Genomic DNA, 19998 nt, shown 5'->3' with positions numbered 1-19998 from the left:
TCCCTCCTTAAGTAGGGCGTGGTCACTGGGAAGACACACAAACACAGGTTAATTGCCGTCAGGTGTAGTGATTCTGCCACTTACCTTCCCTGACTCCGCCCTCCTGTCACAGACCGGCGCTTGACCATGCCCCCGCTGCCACATACCCCCACTGCCCGACTCAGGCCGGGTGGCTGTCCGGCCTGCAGCCGACTCCCCCCCCCCTTGACGGGAGAGGAAGTCCGCCACAACCATCTGCGCCCCCGGCCTGTGGACCACCTTAAAATTGAAGGGTTGGAGTGCCAGATACCAACGGGTGATCCGCGCGTTGGCATCCTTCATGCGGTGGAGCCACTGGAGGGGCGCGTGGTCCGAACAGAGGGTGAAAGGGCACCCCAGCAGGTAGTAGCGGAGGGTGAGGACCACCCACTTGATCGCCAGACACTCCTTCTCGATAGTGCTGTAGCACCCCTCACGCACTGACAGCTTCCTGCTAATGTACAGGACAGGGCGGTCCTCCCCCTCCACCTCCTGGGACAAAACCGCCCCCAGCCCTCTGTCCGACGCATTGGTCTGCAACATAAAAGGGAGAGAAAAGTCAGGGGAGTGTAATAGTGGCCCCCCACACAGTGCAGCCTTTACCTCAGAGAAAGCCCACTGGCATTGCTCCATCCACTGGACCGGATCTGGTGCCCCCTTTTTAGTGAGATCAGTCAGCCGGCTGGTGACGTCCGAATAATTAGGTATAAACCTATGATAGTAGCCAGCCAGCCCCAGGAACTGTCTCACCCCCTTTTTGGTCTTGGGCCTCGGGCAGGCTGCAATTGCTGCTGTCTTGTTAATTTGGGGACGCACCTGCCCGTTGCCCAAGTGGAAGCCCAGATACCATACTTCCACCCGCCCAATCGCACACTTCTTTGGGTTGGCTGTGAGACCCGCTCGCCTCAGCGACTTAAGGACGGCCCTCAGGTGTTGTAAGTGCCGCTGCCAGTCATTACTATAAATGATGATATCATCAAGGCATGCGGCTGCATAGGTGGCGTGGGGGCGGAAGACCCTGTCCATCAGCCGCTGAAACGTAGCAGGCGCCCCAAACAGCCCAAACGGAAGTGTGATGAATTGGTGCAAGCCAAACGGTGTGGAAAAGGCCGTTTTTTTCCCAGGATAATGGAGTCAAGGGGATCTGCCAATAACCCTTTCTTAAATCCAGCATCGAGTAAAAACGAGCCGTGCCTAGCCGATTGAGCAACTCATCAATACGAGGCATTGGGTACGCATCAAATTTAGACACCGCGTTGACTTTTCTATAGTCGAAACAGAACCGGACCGACCCGTCAGCTTTAGGTATCAAGACCACCGGGCTGCTCCAGTCACTGTGGGACTCCTCGACGATGCTCATTTTGAGCATGGCCTCGAGTTCTTCCCGAACCACTTTTTTCTTGTGCTCGGGTAACCTGTAAGGGCGGCTACGCACTACCACCCCCGGGGGCGTCTCAATGTGGTGCTCTATGAGGTTGGTGCGGCCGGGCAGGGGCGAGAACACGTCTGAAAACTCGGTCTGCAACTGGGCAACCTCCACGAGTTGGGTCGGAGAGAGGTGGTCTCCACAGGGGACCGGAGAGGTACGCGATGCCAATGTTCCCTTTTGCACCTCCGGCCCCAGCTCCGCCTTCTCCGGAACCACCGACACCAACGCCACGGGGACCTCCTCATTCCAGAGTTTGAGTAGGTTGAGGTGGTAAATCTGTAGCGCCCCGCCCCTATCCATCCGCCTCACCTCATAGTCAACATCCCCGACTCGCCGTGTGACCTCAAAGGGTCCTTGCCACTTGGCGACTAATTTGGAGCTCGATGTGGGCAACAGTACGAGTACTTTCTCTCCCGGTGCGAACTCCCTAAGGCGTGTACCCTTGTCGTACAGGTGGGCTTGTCGTTCTTGGGCCTGCCGCAAATTCTCCTGAGTTAGGTGCGTGAGCGTGTGGAGTTTTGCACGCAGGTCAATAACGTATTGGATTTCATTTTTACTTGGTGAAGGTCCCTCCTCCCAATTTTCCCACAGCACGTCTAGGATGCCGCGTGGCTTACGCCCGTATAACAATTCGAACGGGGAGAACCCCATGGAGGCTTGGGGGACCTCTCGCACTGCAAAGAGCAAGGGTTCGAGCCATCTATCCCAATTACGTGCGTCCTCACTTATGAATTTTTTAATTATGTTCTTGAGGGTGCGGTTGAACCGTTCAACTAAACCGTCTGTTTGTGGGTGATACACGCTGGTGCAGATCGGCTTAATCCCCAATAACCCATACAGTTCATTCAGTGTACGTGACATAAACGAGGTGCCTTGGTCAGTCAGAATCTCTTTCGGGATTCCAACTTGGGAGATAACTCGGAAGAGTGCCTCCGCAATACTGCGTGCTGAGATATTGCGCAGAGGCACTGCTTCTGGGTATCGCATTGCATAGTACACTAGAACTAATATAAAGCGGTACCCTCGTGCTGACCAATCTAATGGCCCGACGAGATCCATCCCAATTCTTTCGAACGGGGTCTCGATTAATGGTAGAGGGCGCAAAGGCGCTTTTGGAATGGCCACTGGATTTACTAACTGGCATTCGCGGCACGCCGTACACCACCTATGGACATCGCCGCGAATCCCCGGCCAATAGAATCGGGCCATTATTCGGGCTAGTGTTTTATCCTGCCCTAAGTGTCCAGCCATGGGATTAAAGTGAGCCACCTGGAATACCAATTCCCGGTGGCTCTTCGGAAATAAAAGTTGCATGACTCGCTCTTTAGTTTGAGTGCCCTGCGTCCCTCGGTATAACCTATCCTTCATAATCACGAAGTAAGGGAAGGACGGGGTGGCGTTTGGCGGGAGCATTTGACCATCGATTACTCTCACTTGGTCAAACGCATGCCTCAGAGTCTCGTCTCGCAACTGTTCTAATGGGAAATCCGCGAGGGATTCCCCAATAGAGAGAGGAGGAGCTGGCGGCTCCTCACTCTGATGCAGAGATGACATAGACGGCTCTGTGACAGCTGCTCCTGCCAAAGCGACACCGGGACCTCCCCCTGTTAAATGGCATGACCCACTCCTCACTAAATGCGTCATGAAATCCCGGCCAATCAGTCCCCAAAATTAAAGCGTGGGTAAGGCGAGGATTAACCGCCACCTTCACTACGGCTTTTTCCCCTCTGAAAAAAATGTGGACTGACACCAAAGGGTAGCGGTGAACATCCCCATGCACACACAACACCTTCACCCCCTGTGCTCCCCCCAATGCCTCGTTTTGAACCAGGCTTTGGCGAATTGAGGTCTGATTACAACCAGAATCCACCAACGCCTGATATGTATCCCCTTGGATACTCACTGGTATGCGATACGCTCCGGCCCAATCGAGGGCGGCCTCTGACGCGTCGGGGATCCGAACCACCGCACCCACTTCCATTGCCGTGCACTGCTATTGAAGATGGCCCGGCTCCCCGCAGCGCCAGCAAACCGGCCCGGGCTTTCCCTCTGCACCTGCGTTCTGGGGCTCACTCACCTGAGGTGGGGGAGAGACAGACACAGAAGGGAGAAATGGGAGGGCACCACGGGTGCGGCGGGCCAGCTGGGGTGGCGCTGGCCCCCGTCTCCGCGGTGGGGGAATGGGGCGAGGATGGGACACAGAAGGAGGGAGAGAGAGAGAGAGAAGAGGAGAGAAGAGAAGACGCCGTCTGCTGTCCTGCCACCGGAACAGCTGCCAAATGATCCTCCGCCAGCTCGACTGCCTGATCCAGCAACGCCGGGCGGTGGCACTGGACCCACTCCGTGGTCCCTGCTGGTAGGCGAGTGATGAATTGTTCCAGCACCACCTGGTCGATGATCCCCTCGGCGTCGCAGTTGTCGGCCCTCAACCACCGCCAGCAGGCGTCCCGGAGCTGCTGGCCAAACGCGAACGGCCGGCCAACTGCCTCCAAGCGCAAAGCACGGAAGCGCTGGCGCTGTTGCTCTGGGGTGCGCCCCACGCGCTGGAGGATGGCCCGGCGGAGGTCCGCGGAGGCCAGCCGGCGGTCGGCGGGGAGCTGTAGCGCGGCCAGCTGCGCCTCTCCCGTTAGGAGGGGGAGAAGGCGCGCCGCGCGCTGCTCCATCGGCCACCCCGAGGCTTCTGTGACTTGTTCGAATAACGTGATGAAAGCCTCGGGGTCATCCTGTGGACCCATCTTGGTAACGGTGAGAGGAGACGGGCCCGCAGCCGGAGCGTTGGTGGACCCCGCCGACGTGAGGAGGTGCCGGAACACCTCGTGGTCTTCCTGCTGGGCCAGCACCAGGGCTTCGAAGCGTCGCTCCTGTTCCTTCCGGAGGGTGGTGAGCTCCTGGTGCTGGCTTTGCTGGGCCGTGGCGAGGGCGTGGACCAGGTCGGCGAACGGGGAGGACTCCATGGGGCTGATCTGCTGGTGCTCCACTCTGGATCCCGGGTTTCGGCACCACTGTAACGGTTCACGAGGTGTGGGTGGAGCACAGAGGATGGCAGGACAGCGATCAGGTTTTCAAAAAGGCTTTATTGCCACACTTTTCAGTGAACAATTATATATGGCTATACACACACACACAGTCAGCGTCTAGTCCGGAGATGAGCTCCTCTGCTCTCGCTCTCCCTCCTTAAGTAGGGAGCAGTCACTGGGAAGACACACAAACACAGGTTAATTGCCGTCAGGTGTAGTGATTCTGCCACTTACCTTCCCTGACTCCGCCCTCCTGTCACAGACCGGCGCTTGACCATGCCCCCACTGCCACAATATGTATTACAACTACATGGCTCCACAGTAAAAGAGTCTGGGTGCTAAACTGGCAGTCTAGACCTGTCACCCATTGGTGCATTATGAAGCACAAAATACAACATATGAGACCCCGAACTGTTAAGCAACTGAAACTGTATATCAGGCAAGAATGGGACAACATTTCACTTTCAGAACTACAGCAATTGTGTTTGCCCTCTGATAACCTGGCAACTTGTCCAGGGTGTACCCCGCCTCTCACCCATAGTCAGCTGGGATAGACTCCAGCTTGCCTGTGACCCTGTACAGGATAAGCAGCTACAGATAATGGATGGATGGAACTACAGCAATTGGTATCCTCAGTTCCCAAAGATTTACAAAGTTTTGCTAAACGTAGAGGTGGCAAACATGCCTCTGTCCCAACTTTTTGTGTTGCTGACATCAAATTCAAAATGAGCATATTTAAAAAAATAAAATAAAATCTCAGTTTCAACATTTGATATGTTCTCTTTGTACTATTTTCAATGAAATATAAGGTTTTCATGATTTGCAAATCATTGCATTCTGTTTTTGTTTATGTTTCACCCAGTGTCCCAACTCTTTTGGAACTGGAGCACATTAATGTATTTCTGATCTGCAACGGAGTGGCCCAATATAATTAAGAGCAGCTCTCTTGAACTTACAATGATGAGTGGATGAAAGCTGGAGGTCCTTCTCTGAAGGTGACCTCTAATTAGAGGCAACGTTCCTAGTTTTCCTTCAGCACTGTCCTTACATGACTCTCTCATTTATTATTCCATTAGTCTCTGTGATTTCTTGCTCACATTTGCCTTATCTCCTCTTTTCGTCAGACACAGCATTACTCCATTCACATTTTCCCCTTAAATCTTTCCAAGCCTCCACTCTAGCATCTCTCTCTCTCAGCATGAAAGGCCAAAGCGCATTAAGCCCTAATGGCTGGATTAGAAGCTTGCCAAGAGCTGTGTGTCCCATTACCTTCTCCTTTCTCAAAGATATATTCAGTAATAACCAGCATTTAGTGGACATTAAAGCACCTGCAGCCTTCCGCCAGCCAGATACGATGTCCACTGAATGAGCCTGATTACTTAGTTTTATTAGTGCTTGCACAGGATGCACACTTCAGGGAAGGGCAAGAACTTTCTGGCAGATGTTTATGAGAAAATGAGCAGAAAGAACAGTGAAACTGTAATTCGAGTAATGTGGGGATTCAAAATTAACACGATGTGAACATTTCACTTACTCATGGTTGCGGCATGTGTTATTATTAAAATGGATACACTAATCTTGCAATTTTACTTTTTAAATGCATTCATTTATTGTTACTACTAGAACTTGAAAATTTTTCAGAAATTTTCCAAACACTGTAATGCACTGGAATCTTGATGGTTGCTATTTTCAATGTTCATGAAGTAGAGTCTCAGTGGCTGAGGGACTGTGTGTATTTCCCAGCATATATTATAAACATGAATGCTTTAAGGCTGAAAAGTAGCATTTAGTTGCTTTGTAAATGTAAAACATACTCTGTATGGCCAAAAGTATGTAGACGCTTCACCATCATACCCATATGTGCTTCTTGAATTTTCCATTCCAAAACCATGGACATTAATATTCAGCAGGTTGGGAAAGACTTTCCAAGTAGATTTTGGAAAGTGGTTGTGGGGATTCATGCCTACTCAACCACAAGAGCACAAGTGTGTTTATGAAATGATGTTGGGAGAAAAATTCCAATTCATGCCAATTATGTTTAATGAGGTTAAGATTAGGGCTCTGAGCAGGCCAGGTCAGGTTTTTCCATATCAACCTTGGAAAACCATGTCTTTATGGACCTTGTTTTGTTTACTGTCATGCTGGATCGGGTCTGGAACCCTCAGTTCCAGTAAAAGGAAGTCTTAATGCTATAGCATACAAACACATGCTAGAAAATTATGTGCTTCCAACATTGTGGCAACAATTTGGGAAGGCCCATACATGAGTGTGATTGTCAGGTGTCCACATACTTTTGGCCATATAGTGTACATATTAAGGATGTTACTGACTTCAAATAATACATAATTACACAAATTGTTTGGAATAGGGCGGCACGGTCAAGTCAAGTCAACTTTACTGTCAAATATGCTATACATGCTCGACATACATCACAGATGAAATATCAGTCCTCTCTGACCCACGGTGCAAACAGGCAATGCCATAAATAAAAATAGAATAGAATAATTGAAAAAAAAAACCCAATATAAACAGTATAAACACTCTAGATAGGAACTAGACAGACAACACTCAAACAATACAAACAGAATAAATAAACAGTATAAACACTAGATAAGAACAAGACAGACTAAACACTCAAACAGACAATATAAACAGTATAAACACTCTAGATATTAACTAGACTAAACACTCACACACACACACACACACACACACACACACACACACACACAAATTGGTACAAATAACCAAACAGTCAAGGGCACTTGAGGTATAGCAGATAAACATGAAACATGAGATAAGCAGAATAAACAAACTAGCAGCTGTTAAGGTGAGGTAGTGCGGAATAGTGCAAATGGGCGAGGTAAAGTGAGATGTGTGGTCCCTGAGTTCAGTGTGATAATGAACGATCAGATGTATGTATATATGTGTGTGTTGGGGGGGAACTGCGAGGATGACATGTCAGATGCTGAAGGGGTGTGTGCGAGCAGAATCTGTGGCAGGGGGCAGAGGAGGGGCAGAACAGGGAAGGAGTTGAGCCTCCTGACCACCTGGTGAAAGAAACTGTTCTTGAGCCTGCTGGTTTTGGCCCGGAGACTCCGCAGTCTCCTCCCCGACGGCAGCAGGCTGAAGAGGCTGTGAGATGGGTGGGTGGGGTCACCTGCAATCCTGATGGCTTTGCGGGTGAGGCGGGAGTTATAGATATCCATAAGAGAAGGGAGAGAGACACCAATGATCTTCTCAGCTGCTCTCTGTTAGGGTTTTGCTGGGATTCGAACCTGATTCGCTGGTGTGATAATCCAGCAAACCCCCACTAGGCCACCAGGGGGATGACTCAAATGTAGAGGCATGAGGCGGAAGTAGAAAAGTATCAAAAGGTTTATTTACAATATATACAGTCCAACGAAAATAATCCAAAACGCTCAGAAGATGAAGGGAAAAATAAGAAATATCCAAAGTACAAAACAAAAGCCAAAAAACCAGAAAAGAAAAGGCAAAAATACCAACTCTCAGAAGATCCAAAAAACAGTAAATACGAGGTAAAAAAAGTCCAAAAAGCAAAGCAAAGTGCAAAACCAAAAAGACAAGGAACACGGTACAGAGGAAACTGGAGCTAAACATAACAGCACAAAGACTCCGTGACAAGAGGACTGAACTCAGTAAATAAATACACAAACTAATTAAGGACAGGGCGGGGCAGGAAACAGGCAATAAGACAAAAACAAAACACAGAACACAGTGGTGACCTCTAGAGGCCAAAACAAACATGACCAGAAAAGGAAATAACAGCGGCCTCTAGAGGCCAAAACAGTCCCAGTCCTAACAGGACCCACCCGTCTAGGAGCATCTCCTGATATTCCCAGTACAATCAGGATGGGCTGAATGGAAGTCCCGACAAAGTTCTTTGTCTAGTATGTCCCAAGCTGGGACCCAGCAGCGCTCCTCAGGGCCATAGCCCTCCCAGTCCACAAGATATTGGAGACCCCCGCGAACCCGGCGGGAGTCCAGCAGGCGGCGCATGGTGAAAACAGTCTGACCCTGGAAGATGCGGGGGGGCGGGGGGTTCCTAGGGGCAGGGGCATACGTGGACGTCAGTACGGGCCACAACAGGGAAACATGGAATGTGGGGTTAATCCTTAGCATACGTGGTAACTGGAGCCGGTAGGAAACAGGGTTAACTCTGCGTACAACCTTGAAGGGGCCAATGTAGCGAGGAGCAAGCTTGCGGTTCTCCACCCGCAGTGGAAGGTCCTTGGTGGACAGCCAAACCCGCTGCCCAGGGCGGAAAGTGTGGGAAGGTCTCCTATGGTGGTTGGCCTGAGTCTGGTTGGTACTGGAGGTCTGGATGAGTGTCCTCCTGACCTTGCTCCAGGTCTTGCGACACTGTCTCACATATTGGTTGACCGAGGGCACCCCAGCGTCCTCCTCCTGGTCCAGGAACAGAGGTGGCTGGAACCCGAATTGGCACTGGAACGGTGACAGCTTGGTGGTCGATGACTGCAGGGTGTTGTGGGCATACTCAGCCCATGGCAGCCAGGTGCTCAACGATGTTAGGTTATCCATAGCCAGGCCTCGCAGGGTGGTTTCCAGGTCTTGGTTGAGCCTCTCCGTCTGGCCATTGGACTGAGGGTGGAACCCAGAGGAGAGGCTGGCAGTAGCCCCGATGAGCTTGCAGAAGCCGTGCCACACTCAGGAGGAGAACTGGGGCCCCCGGTCAGAGACGATGTCCTGTGGAAGACCAAAGACTCGGAAGACGTGCTTAAATAGCAATTTAGCAGTGTCAAGGGCAGAAGGGAGTTTGCACAGTGGTATAAAGCGGCAGGCCTTGGAGAATCAATGACCAAATGACCAAAATGACAGTGTTACCTTGAGACTCAGGGAGACCCGTGATGAAGTCGACTGCCACGTGGGACCAGGGACGCCGGGGAATGGGCAGAGGATGCAGGAGACACTGGGGATGCTGTCGCGGGTTCTTGGTTCTGGTGCAGACCTCACAGGACAGGACGAATGACCCTACTTCCTTCTCCATGTTAGGCCACCAGAAGCGTCTTTTCAGGAAGTCCAGGGTCCTCCGAGCTCCCGGGTGGGCGGTGAGAGGGGAACAGTGACCCCACTGGAGAACTTTGGCCCGGGCTTGACGAGGGATGTACAGGAGGCCCGGTGGCCCCGTCCCAGGATCAGGGTCCCGGCGTTGAGCTTGTCGAATGGTCTCCTCAATAGCCCAGCAGACAGGAGCCACAATCCAGGATACAGGGATGATAGGCCCAACTTCACTCTCCCTGTTGTTGGGTGAGAACAGCCTGGAGAGCGCGTCCGGTTTGGTGTTCTTAGAGCCCGGGCGGTATGATAGGGTGAAATTGAAATGGCTGAAAAACAAAGCCCACCTAGCCTGTCGTGGGTTCAGCCTCTTGGCTTGCTGGAGGTACTCCAGGTTCTTATGGTCCATCCACACCAGGAATGGATGTTGCGCTCCCTCCAGCCAGTGCCTCCACTCCTCAAGGGCTCGTTTAACCGCTAGCAGTTCCCGATCCCCCACATCATAGCGGGACTCCGCAGGGCTCAGGCGGTGGGAGAAGTAAGCACAGGGGTGCAGCTTCCCTTCCGAGCATTGAGAGAGCACTGCGCCTACACCATTGTCCGAGGCGTCCACCTCCACGATGAATGGTTGGGAGGTGTCCGGGAGAACCAGAATAGGTGCCATGCAAAAGCAGTGTTTGAGGTCATTAAATGCCTTTTCCACCTGAGGGGACCAGACATAGGAACCACCAGTCCTTTTGGTGAGGTCCGACATAGGTGCTGCTACGGAGCTGAAGTTCCTGATGAACTTGCGGTAGAAGTTAGCGAATCCTAAGAACCGCTGAACCTCCTTAACGGACTTGGGAGTGGGCCAGTCCCGGACGGCCAGGGTCTTGGCTGGGTCCATTTGATGTTGCCCCGTTCATACGATAAATCCCAGGAAGGAGACCTCAGGAACATGAAACTCGCATTTCTGGGCTTTAGCAAACAGATTATTCTGTAAAAGTCTCTGGAGCACTTGGCGGACATGGTGGCGGTGCTCCTGTAAGGTCTTGGAGAATATCAGGATGTCATCGAGGTAGACAAAAACGTATTGATTAATCATATCCCTCAAGACGTCATTGATAAGGGCCTGAAAAACAGCTGGTGCATTGGTGAGTCCGAAGGGCATGACCTGGTACTCGTAGTGCCCTGACGGGGTGTTAAAGGTGGTCTTCCACTCGTCTCCCTGTCGGATACGGACAAGATGGTAAGCGTTCCGTAAGTCCAACTTGGTGAAGATGGTGGCGCCTTGGAGCAGGTCGAATGCTGTGGACATCAGCGGAAGGGGATAGCGGTTGCGCATGGTGATCTTGTTCAGGCCCCTATAATCAATACATGGCCGGAGCCCCCCATCCTTCTTGCTGACAAAGAAGAAGCCGGCACCAGCGGGTGAGGTGGAGGGTCGAATGAACCCAGAGGCCAAGGCATCCTTGATGTACTCCTCCATGGCCTTGCGTTCTGGCTGAGAGAGGGAAAACAGTCTGCCACGAGGAGGGGTAGTCCCAGGGAGCAAGTCGATGGCACAGTTATAGGCACGGTGCGGAGGAAGAACGGCAGCCCTGCTCTTGCTAAAAACTTCTTTCAGATCCCAGTACTCTGTGGGAACTTGAGATAACTCAGTGAGATCAGGAGGCTCGGCAGGAGACACAGGAGAGCTAGAGAGCAGACAAGAGGCATAGCATGCAGGACCCCATTCCACAACCTGGCTTGTTACCCAGTCTATGCAAGGGTTGTGGCGGGTAAGCCAAGGAAGGTCTCAAATAACTGGGAACTCAGGTGAAGGAATCAGGTGCAGGGATATTTCTTCCTTGTGACCTTGAGACTGGAGGAAGACTGGAGAAGTAACTTGGGTGACTCTTCCATCACCTAACGCTTGGCCATCGAGGGCAGACACAGACAGTGGGACTTCAAGAGGCGCAGTCGGGACATTGATGCTTTGGGCGAAGTGGATATCCATAAAGTTTCCAGCCGCCCCTGAGTCTAACAAGGCTTGACAAGAGTGGACAGACTCACCCCAGGAGATGGAGACCGGGATGTAGATTCCTTGGCCAGGGAGTCCGGGAGAGAGGGTAGGCCCCATCACAACCCTCCCTCGGCTGGACGGGGCGGTCCTTTTCCCAAGAGCTCGGGACATGATGCTCGGAAGTGTCCAGGCTTGCCACAGTAGATGCAGCACTTGTCCCTCCTTCTGCGCTCCCTCTCGGCTACGGAGAGACGAGTATGGCCAACTTGCATGGGCTCTGGACAGTCACTGGAGGAGGTAGACGGGCTCCATGTTGAGGCAGTGAGGCCGGGGAGACTCAGGACTTGGCGGCGGTCTCTAATCCTGTTGTCCAGACGAATGGCATGAGAAATCAGTGTTTCAAGGTCACTTGGGCATCCGATAGAGGCCAGACCGTCTTTGATGAGGTCAGACAGACCATGGTGAAAGGCTGAAACCAGGGCAGTCTCGTTCCAGTGCGAGTGTCTGGAACGAGATGGCGTAGTCTGCGACGTGCCAGCTGTGCCAGGGTTTTCCTTGCTGGATGGACATGAGCTTTCTGGCTGCGTCTTTGCTGATGTCTGCTTGATCGAAGACATGAAGCATCTCCTCTGTAAACAGCTGGAAATCAGAACACTCGGGTCCCTGTCTTTGCCAGATGGCTGTTGCCCAAGCTTGTGCCTTATCAGTTAACAAGGTTATCACAAAGGCAATCTTGCGGCGATCCGTAGTGTAGGTGGTAGGCTGGAGCTCAAAGGTGAGTTGGCACTGGGTAAGGAACTCCTGGCACTCACCGTGCTTGCCGTCATACCTCTGTGGTGCAGGAAGGCTGGGTTCGTGAGGTGAAGGAGACAGCGTGGCGGGAGGCACTGGAGCGGGAGCCGGATCAGGATGAGGAGATGCAGGCAGAGGTGTCAGCTGTGCCAGGGTTTTCCCAATTTGCTGAAGCAGTTCCTCGTGGCGAGCAAGGACCTCACGTTGTCTTGTGAGCGTACGTCCATGAGCGTCCATGGTCACTCCGAAGCGTGTCAAAGCTGCCATAATTCCCTGAAGGTTGGCCAGGTAGACTCCTCTGCTGAGTCGGTCATGACAGAGTCTTTCTGTTAGGGTTTTGCTGGGATTCGAACCTGGTTCGCTGGTGTGATAATCCAGCAAACCCCCACTAGGCCACCAGGGGGATGACTCAAATGCAGAGGCGTGAGGTGGAAGTAGAAAAGTATCAAAAGGTTTATTTACAATATATACAGTCCAATGAAAATAATCCAAAACGCTCAGAAGATGAAGGGAAAAATAAGAAATATACAAAGTACAAAACAAAAGCCAAAAAAAACAGAAAAGAAAAGGCAAAAATACCAATGCTCAGAAGATCCAAAAAACAGTAAATACTAGGTAAAAAAAGTCCAAAAAGCAAAGCAAAGTGCAAAACCAAAAAGACAAGGAACACGGTACAGAGGAAACTGGAGCTAAACATAACAGCACAAAGACTCCATGACAAGAAGGGTATAAATACACAAACTAATTAAGGACAGGGCGGGGCAGAAAACAGGCAATAAGACAAAAACAAAACACAGAACACAGTGGTGACCTCTAGAGGCCAAAACAAACATGACCAGAAAAGGAAATAACAGCGGCCTCTAGAGGCCAAAACAGTCCCAGTCCTAACACTCTCACGATGCGCTGCAGAGTCTTGCAGCAAGACACGGTGCAGGCACCGTACCACACGGTGATGCAGCTGGTCAGGATGTTCTCGATGGTGCCTCTGTAGAATGTGTGCATGATGGGGGCCGGGACTCTTGCTCTCCTCAGTTTGCGGAGAAAGTACAGATGCTGTTGGGCTTTTCTGGCCAGTGATGCAGTGTTGTTGTTCCAGGACAGGTCTTCAGAGATGTGCACACCCAGAAACTTGGTGCTGCTCACCCTCTCTACTGCAGCACCGTCGATAAATAGTGGAGCATGCTGAGTGTGCTCTCTCCTGAAGTCCACAACAATCTCCTTCGTCTTCTCCACGTTCAGACAGAGATTGTTGTCCTTGCACCACATGGCCAAGTGGCTCACCTCACTCCTGTAGATTGTCTCATCGCCGTTGTTGATGAGACCCACCACAGTCGTGTCATCCACAAACTTAATGAAGATATTTGAGCTGGATGTTGGTGTGCAGTCGTGGGTCAGCAAAGTGAAGAGGAGGGGGCTTAGCACACATCCTTGGGGGGCCCCCGTGTTTAGTGTGATGGTGCTGGAGGAGTTGCTGCCGATCCATACAGTCTGTGGTCTCCCCGTCAGGAAGTCCAGCAGCCAGTTGCACAGGGAGGTGTTGAGTCCCAGCTGGTCCAGTTTGTGAATGAGCTGCTGAGGAATGATTGTGTTGAATGCTGAGCTAAAGTCTATGAACAGCATTCTGACATACGAGTCTTTTGTCTCCAGGTGGGTGAGGGCTGAGTGGAGGGCAGTGGAGATGGCATCATCGGTCGAACGGTTGGATTGATATGCAAACTGGAAAGGGTCCAGGGTGGGGGGAGGGCAGACTTGATATGCCTCATGACTAGCTGCTCGAAGCACTTCATGAGGATGGGAGTGAGTGCGACAGGGCGGTAGTCATTGAAGCAGGAGGGAGACTGCTTCTTCAGGACCGGGATGATGGTGGTGGCTTTGAGGCACGTGGGGACAACAGCCTGGCTCAACGAGATGTTGAAGATGTCTGTAAAGACATCTGTGAGCTCCTCGGCACAGTCTCTCAGGATGTGACCAGGAATATTATCAGGACCTGGGGCTTTTCATACATTTGTCACTGGGAAGTGGTGGGGTCTTCTTTGCCATGGTGCTGTTGTCTGCCTCAAAGCAAGCGAAGAAGTCGTTCAACTGATTGAGCAGAGACGTGGAGTTGTCACAGGTCTGCAGCGAGGGCTTGTAGTCTGTGATGGTCTGAATCCCCCGCCACAGGTTCCTGGTGTCTCTGCTGTCGTTGAAATGGTCAGCAATGTGCCTGGAATACTGTCTCTTGGCCACCCTGATGCCTCGTGACAGATTGGCCCTAGCTGTCCTCAGGCCCACCTCGTCCCCAGCTCTGAAGGCGGTGTTCCGAGCCCACAGGAGCCTATAGACTTCCCCTGTCAGCCATGGCTTCTGATTGGCCCAAATGGAGATGGTTCTGGTGACCGTAACGTCGTCCATGCACTTCTTCATGTAGGTAGTGACGGTGATGTAGTGGTTAGCACTGTTGCCTCACAGAAGGTGCTGGGTTCGAACCTCATGGCCGACAGGAGCCCTTCTGTGTGGAGTTTGCATGTTCTCCCTGTGTCTGGATGGGTTTCCTCCTGGTGCTCCAGTTTCCCCAAAAGTCCAAAGACATGCACATTAGGTAAAATACCCAGCCACTGGGGTTGTACAAGACAGTGCATATTTAGTGCCAGTCCCAAGCCCGGATAGACTGGGGAGGGTTGTGTCAGGAAGGGCATCTGATGTAAAAAAAAAAATAATAATAATAATAATCTGTGCCAAATCAATTATGCAGAACAGATCTGTTGTGGCAACCCCAAATGTACAGGAGCAGCCAAAAGAAGAAGAAGACAAATTATTTGGAATGAATAGATAACTTGTTCTAAACACATACAGATACGAATAGGTGGCTGTGGCAGTGGGGGTGTGACTGAGGTGTGACTTAGATCAAAAGGTGCAGGCTATCTGCTGGTACCTCGTATAGTGAAGGCTACATCAGGGGGCAGAGCCTTTTCTTACAAAGCCCCACAGTTATGGAACAGCCTTCCAAGTAGTGTTCGGGAATCAGACACAGTCTCAGTGTTTAAGTCTAGGCTGAAAACATGTCTTTTGTTAATGGTGTTTATGAGGTAAAGGTGTAGATCTGGAGGGTCCTCAGACAGAGTGTTTTGGTAAACTGGGATGTAACATCTCTGCGGACCCATCACACCCTGGTCACAATCTGTTTAATCTTCTCCCCTCAGGGAGGTGATATAGATCACTGTATGCTAAAACAACCAGACACAAGAATAGTTTCTTCCCTCAGGCTGTCTCTGTGATGAACAGCTAAAATCCACATTCATATATCAGTAATATCACTTGCAAAATATCTGCACACTTATACTGTCATTCTGTGCTCCCTGTGACTTATATGTATGTGCGGATATATATATATATGTATGTATGTATGGGCATTTTTTTTTTACTTATTTAAATTTACTATTCATCTTTGCACTATGCATCATATTGTACCAAAAGGGAAATCCTTTCTGTGATGAACAGCTAAAATCCAGATTCATATATCAGTAATATCACTTGTAAAATATCTGAACACTTACGGTATACCGTCATTCTGTGCACACTGTATACTTTATATTTATTTAACTATTCCATACTTGACTTACCTGGATTACTTTGCACTATGCACCTATTTTTGTTGTTTGCTTGTTTGTTTGTTTTGTGTATAGGTTTTTTTATCTGTTTTTGTACTATGAGAGCTAAGTGAACCGGACTCAAATTCCTCGTGTGTGTCCACACACCTGGCAATAAAAGTGTTTCTATTCTATTCTATTTCTATTCTATGGATGCTGTCAGTCCCCACTTGCTGGCTCACTCGAGTTTGTTGACAGTGTAGTGGCTGGCTGCTTTATGTCCCGGGGCTCCCTCATGCCTATGTTACCTTCTGGCTCTCCCCTTTTAGTTATGCTGTCATAGTTAGTTGCCGGAGTCCCTGCTTGTACTCCATGCAATATGTATACTGTTCCTACTTATTCAGGTGACATTGGGCATACCTAACAACCTGTGTTTTCTCTCTCTCCCCCCAAAAAAATCTGTCCCTCTGAGTTACATGTTGGTCCTGGGATTGAGATGCTGACCTCTTCTGCTCCTCAGACCTGTCTGATCCATCCTGGTGCCCTGTGCCTGGTTGGAGTCTCATCGCATCACTCCTGTGGAGGACGGCCCCATGTGGACAGTTGGGGGTCACACCTGGAGGACGCTCTGGACTCTTGCAGTGGTGCTTTGTGGCTGGGGACTGCAGGTGACTTGCTGATTTTAGGACTGCAGTTGACTTGCTGACTTTGGGACTACGGTTGTCGTGAAAGGTTTTGTGCTCAGGTTTCCGTCAGTGAGGGGTTCATAACAGACTTCATGTTAGGACTGTTAATGTTATAGTCATGTTGTCTGTTGCTTCCTGGATGGGGATGGGTTCCCTTTTGAGTCTGGTTCCTCTCGAGGTTTTTTCCTCATGTCATCTGAGGGAGTTTTTCCTTGCCACCGGCGTGCTCATTGGGGATAGATTAGGGGAAAAATTAGCTCATGTTTTAAGTCATTCAAATTATGTAAAGCTGCTTTGCAACAATGTTTATTGTTAAAAGCACTATACAAATAAACTTGACCTGACTTGACTGAGGGTCAGCTGTGGGGTGGCAAGGAATCAGGTAGAATCAACAAGTAACACGTGATGAGTTTCAGCCATGTTTGATTGCTGGTATGTTACGTGTGTGTCTTTTCTGTTCTTTCAGAGAGAAGCCAGTAATGAGAGAAAGAGAGAGAGAGAGAGAGCGAGAGAGAGCTGAGTAACCCATCCCCGTGTGTGTGTGTGTGTGTGTGTGTGTGTGTGTGTGTGTGTGTGTGTGTGTAAAATAGAGAGAAAATAGAATCACTGAAAAGTGATCTCCAAATTTGAAAATAAAGCACATTTTGAGTTTTCAAGTCTGTCTCACAGTTCCTTATTCCCCAAGCTGTAAGAGTGGCATAGTATTTTTTTTTTTTTTTAAGACAGCTGGAAAGTTTGTCAGATCTGAAGCTCATGGAACAATCAAAGACCACATTCATTAACAGAAATGTGTGGTGGTGAGCAATGCATTTACAGCACCTTTAGTAACTGCTTGGTTAGAGTTGTGGTGGTTCAAATTAGACTACTAGTTTGTTTATATTTTGAGAAATATAAACAAACTAGGTTAAACGGTTAGGATCCTGGTGGATCCAGAGCCAATCACTGTAACAGGCACATGGTCTCCTGCAATTGACCCTGGATGGAGTGTCAGTCCATTGTCAGACATAAGCTGCTAATACAAAAGGCAAGTTTGCCATTCCTTTCAGAGTCTCTGTTTGTACTTGCAAGGTAACTCAGCAAGAGCATTGTAAGAGGAATTGAAAGTCAGTTCTTTGTGCCTGAAAATTACTTAGTAGTACAATTTGAAACCATATAATAAGAAATATTAAGTTTATGTTTATAACAAAATAGACAGTGAAAGTTAGTGCAGCAAATCTGGAATAGAATGTTACATGAGCCCATTCATGGTGCTCATGTGCAAAATGTGTCTAAACTTCTGTGGTCTCATTTATCAGAGCGTGTGTAGTTGTTCTAATTCTGTGCAAAAGAACCACTAGTATGCACTACAACAATGGCATTTATCACACATGCATACACACAGTTGTATGCAATGAATGCAGAAAAATTCCATACATTCTACATTACTTGCTCATGCATGCTCACAAACATTCACAAAAACAAATGGCTCCAAATCACCAAATATTTTTAACAACTTCCCTTTAAAAGAGTCACTTTATGGCTATATGTATGCAATCTATTGCCTCGATCATACACCCCAAATCAGAAAGCATTGGGATGATGTGTTGAAATTGAAATTAAAACTGAAAACAATGATTTGCAAATAATATTTGACCTGTAGTGGACTCAAAACAATACAACAGCACATTCTTTGATGCTCAACATCATGATTTTTTTTTCCAAAATAAAAAACATTTCAATTTTGATCCTTGCAACACATTTCAAAAAACTGTTGGGATAGTAAAGCATTTATCACTCTGTAATGTTGCCATTCCTTCTCACAACACTTAAAAGATGTTGAGGGACTGAAGACACCAATGATGAAGTGTTTCAGGTGTTATTTTGTCCCATTCTTCCTGCAAACAGGTCTAAAGATGTGCAATAGTATGTAGTTGTTGTAATATTTTTCATTTCAAAATTCTCCATACATTCTTTGTTGGGGACAGAGGAGACAGACACCCTCTTCTTCTGCAGCCATGCCTTTGTAATGTGAGCAGAATGTGGTTTTGCATTGTCTTGTTGAAATATCCCTGGAAAAGTTGTTGTCTTGAAAGCAGCATATATTGTGCTGAAATCTCATTGTACTTTTCTGCATTAATGCTGCCATCACAGAAATGTAAGTTACCTTTGCCAAGGGCACTGGCACGACCCCATACCATGACAGATCCTGGCTTTTGGACTTGTTGCTGGTAACTTGTTGATGGTCCTTTTTGTCTTTGGTCCAGAGCACATGGCATCAATTTCTTACAAAAATGACCTGGGATACTGATTTATCTGCCCACAATACATATTTCCACTGTGTGATGGTCCCATGTCTCTGGGCTTGGAGAAGTTGACAACATTTCTGGGCACAGTTCACAAATGGCTTATTTTTTTGTGCAGTTAAGTTTTAACTGCCATTTGTGGATGTAACTCCATATTGTCGTGCTTGACAAAGGTTTGCCAAAGTAATCCTGAGTTCATGTGATTATATCAGCTATAGATGAATGACAGTTATTGATGTAGTGTTGTCTGAAGGATCAGAGATCACAGGTGTTCAGCTTAGTCTTGTGCCCTTTCCTTTAGAAACTCCTGAAATTCCTCCAGATTTCTTTAATTTTTTATGATAGTATGCACTGTAGAGGGTGATATATTCAAATCCCTTCTGAATTTTCTTTGAGGAACATTCTTTTTAAACATTTCAATACTTTTCTCACACTTTTTTTTTTACAAACTGGAGATCATCGGTCCATCTTTGCTCCTCAAAGACTAGGCCTTTCCTGGATTCTGATTTTGTGTTGACATCACCCGTCCCAACTTTTCTGATTTGGGGGTGTATTTAGAAAAACTGATGGCATAAAAATCTCCCATTATTATTATTGTCTTTCCCACTGTCATATTTGGAAATGTGTGATAAATAAATAGTGTCAGCTATTAATGACTAGAAGTATCATAATTTGGCTTTTATTGGCTCAGAAATTCCTAACTTTTCTCCAAATTTCTTGTTAATATGTACCCACAAGGGGAAAACAAATAACAAAAAACAACACAAGAATAAAATAGGGTAGCACGGTGGTGCAGTGGGTAACATTGTCACCTCATGGCATACCGGTTCTGGGTTTGAGCCTGCCAGTCAACTAGATCCTTTCTGTGTGGAGTTTGTATGTTGTTCTTGTGCCTGTGTGGCTTTCCTCCGGGTGCTTTGGTTTCCTCCCACAGTCCAAAGACATGCAGATTAGGCCAACTGGCTACTCTAACTTGCCCATAGGTGCTAATGTAAGTGTGATTGTAGGCCGTGATTGGTTCCAACTCACCTGCCACCCACAATGGATAAGCAGAATGAATGATTGAAAACTAAAATAGAAAACACTTGAGTGTACATATAAATGATGTTGTGTACACAAGACATGTACAGTGTCTTGCAAAAGTATTCATCCACCTTGGAATTTGTCCTGTTTTGTCACATTAC

Source organism: Neoarius graeffei, chromosome 6, assembly GCF_027579695.1.
Source record: "Neoarius graeffei isolate fNeoGra1 chromosome 6, fNeoGra1.pri, whole genome shotgun sequence".
NCBI classification, from domain to species: Eukaryota; Metazoa; Chordata; class Actinopteri; order Siluriformes; family Ariidae; genus Neoarius; species Neoarius graeffei.
The sequence above is the reverse complement of the archived record's forward strand: the minus strand, read 5'-3'. Positions refer to the sequence as shown.